The following is a 2,403-nucleotide window of genomic DNA, read 5'->3' as shown; positions in this document are numbered from 1 at the left end:
TCCTATTAAACATATTTTCACATTAGTGATGTTGTAAATAAAAATTAAAACCAATAGGAGGAACCATCACAAAGAGGAAACAAAACTCAACAGAAGAGAAAAAAAAAAGCAATTTAACTTCCATAGTTCTTTCTTTGGTTGTGGATAGCATTTTCCATCACGAGATCTCTGGAGATGTCTTAGATCCTTGTAATGCTGGGAAGGGTTAAGTTTATCATTATTAGTCATCGCACAATATGGCTGTTATTGTGTACAACATTCTCTTGGTTCTGCTCACTTCACTCAGCATCAAATCATCAAGTCTTTCCAGGTTTCTCTGAAGTCAGCCTGTTCATCATTTCTTATAGCACAATAGTATTCCATTACATTCACATACCACAACTTGCTCAGTCACTCCCCAATTGATGGGCATCCTCTCAATTTCCAATTCTTGGCCACCATAAAAAAGAGCTGCTATGAATATTTTTGTACATGTGGGTCCTTTTCCCATTTATATGATCTCTTTGGGATATAGCCCGAGAAGTGCTATTGCTGGGTCAAAGGGTATGGACATTTTTATAGCCCTTTGGGCATAGTTCCAAATTGCTCTCCAAAATGGTTGGATCATTTGAGGTGGGAACTTTTGATGTGGAACATTGCATATACTTGTGAGACTTGGTCAATGTGTTGGTTATTTTTGCTGAGCTGCTTTTTTTGTTTCTTTTTTGTTCTTTGTTTCAAGGGATGATTTGTAGGATAGGACAATGGGAAAGTATATTCATAAAATGTGATGTCCAAAGAAATATTAATATAAATTCAATATTTGAAAAAAATAAAGGATAGTATTAGTCCATTGCTGCAAAATTTCTGAGCTACCTGAGTAGGAAAATGGGGGAATTTCAAGGCTTATTAACTAGGACCTAATCCAGGGAATTTTCTAATTCTAGGAAGACTGTAAACAGGTCCTGGATTCTCTTAATTAACAGCAGTTCTATAAAGATGTTGAATCCTTGTCCTTCCTCAACTCCTCCTTACAAGATTATGGTGGAGTTTTCCTGTGATACCAGCATTGGGAAGGTCATCTGAGGATGAAGTAGCTAAGGGAAAATCAATCAGTTTGTTGGGCTCATGCCCTTATTCATTCCCAAACTTCCTTAAGTTACTTACAGGAATGAAGATGAATTTATCTCTGAATTCTCCTGAATTGATAAGCTACAAAGGAGGTAAGCTTGCCAGGCCTTGACACAAATCCTACAGAATGTGAGACTTCTAACTTTATTCTTATCATTAGCTAGAACCGTATCTGGAATAGTAACCTCAGGAAACCAAAGCACTTAATCTCCTAATAATGTCCCTTAAAAATAAACTGGGCACTCTTCACTGAATTCAGAATAGATGGGTTTTAAATACTATAAAAAAGAACTGAAAAGTAATTGATAAATTTTTAAATCCCTGTAAAGATTTGGCAGTACTGGCTTCTTTTACTCCTACACTAGGGTGTTAGTACTGTCAGCCCACTTTGCTCATAGTCTGCACGGCATGTGGGTGTCATTGCCCATCTGCCATCAATCTCCTCTTGTTCTTCAATCTTCATCCATACGTGACTTCCTGACTGACTCCCAACCCTGGGACAACATTACCTGTGCCAGATATGTATCAATTATGGTAGCTACTCCTTCATTCATTTAAAAAAAAATTCCCTCTCCCACCCCTCAGATGTTTGTACTTGGCATTCCAAGAAGAAATATGTGGAGAGATCCAGGAAGGAAATACCAAAGCAAGGGAAAGCATCTTTCCCCTGGGAACCCAATGCCAGTATACCATATTGCCTTATCTCCTGCCCAGATATAGACAGAGGGAGTGCACTTAGGAATGGCTCCCTAAAGTAGAGATGCTCTGCCCATACCGGGCACTTCTCACATAGGGCTTGGAGGGAAGAAGAGGTAAGGAGAAGAGGAAGAATGGAGTCATTGCCATAGCAGAAAACTTTGTTTCTCCGGTCAGATCCCTCCTCTTCTAATGAGCTTGCTGTTAGGTGTAGTTCCTGGGTGAGGAATGGAGTGAGGGCATCTAATCCTCTCCTCATTCAGATGTCCTAAGCATCTAGGGTTCAATTCAGGTTTATCATAGAATGGAAGCTTAAAATTCACAGGTTTGATCACAAGCATTTCCGGACCCCAAGTGCCTCTAATCTCCTAACTTGATGTCTCTGGCCTCTGATGTCCCCTAGCCTGGCCCTGAACATCCTTGGTCTGGGTTCCTGATGCCACTGTCTCCTAGCTCTCACAGGCACAAATAGGCTAACAACATCTGGATTGACTTTCAGATACTCTGATGTTGCAAGTCTGATTCTTCAGTCTGGGCTGACTCCCAAGGGGTGGCGGGGAACAGCAGAGGTTGATTTTCCCCCTGCCAACCCGGGCA

Source organism: Vombatus ursinus, unplaced genomic scaffold, assembly GCF_900497805.2.
Source record: "Vombatus ursinus unplaced genomic scaffold, bare-nosed wombat genome assembly UNPS02008996.1, whole genome shotgun sequence".
Taxonomy (NCBI): domain Eukaryota; kingdom Metazoa; phylum Chordata; class Mammalia; order Diprotodontia; family Vombatidae; genus Vombatus; species Vombatus ursinus.
This window is presented reverse-complemented; position numbering follows the sequence as displayed.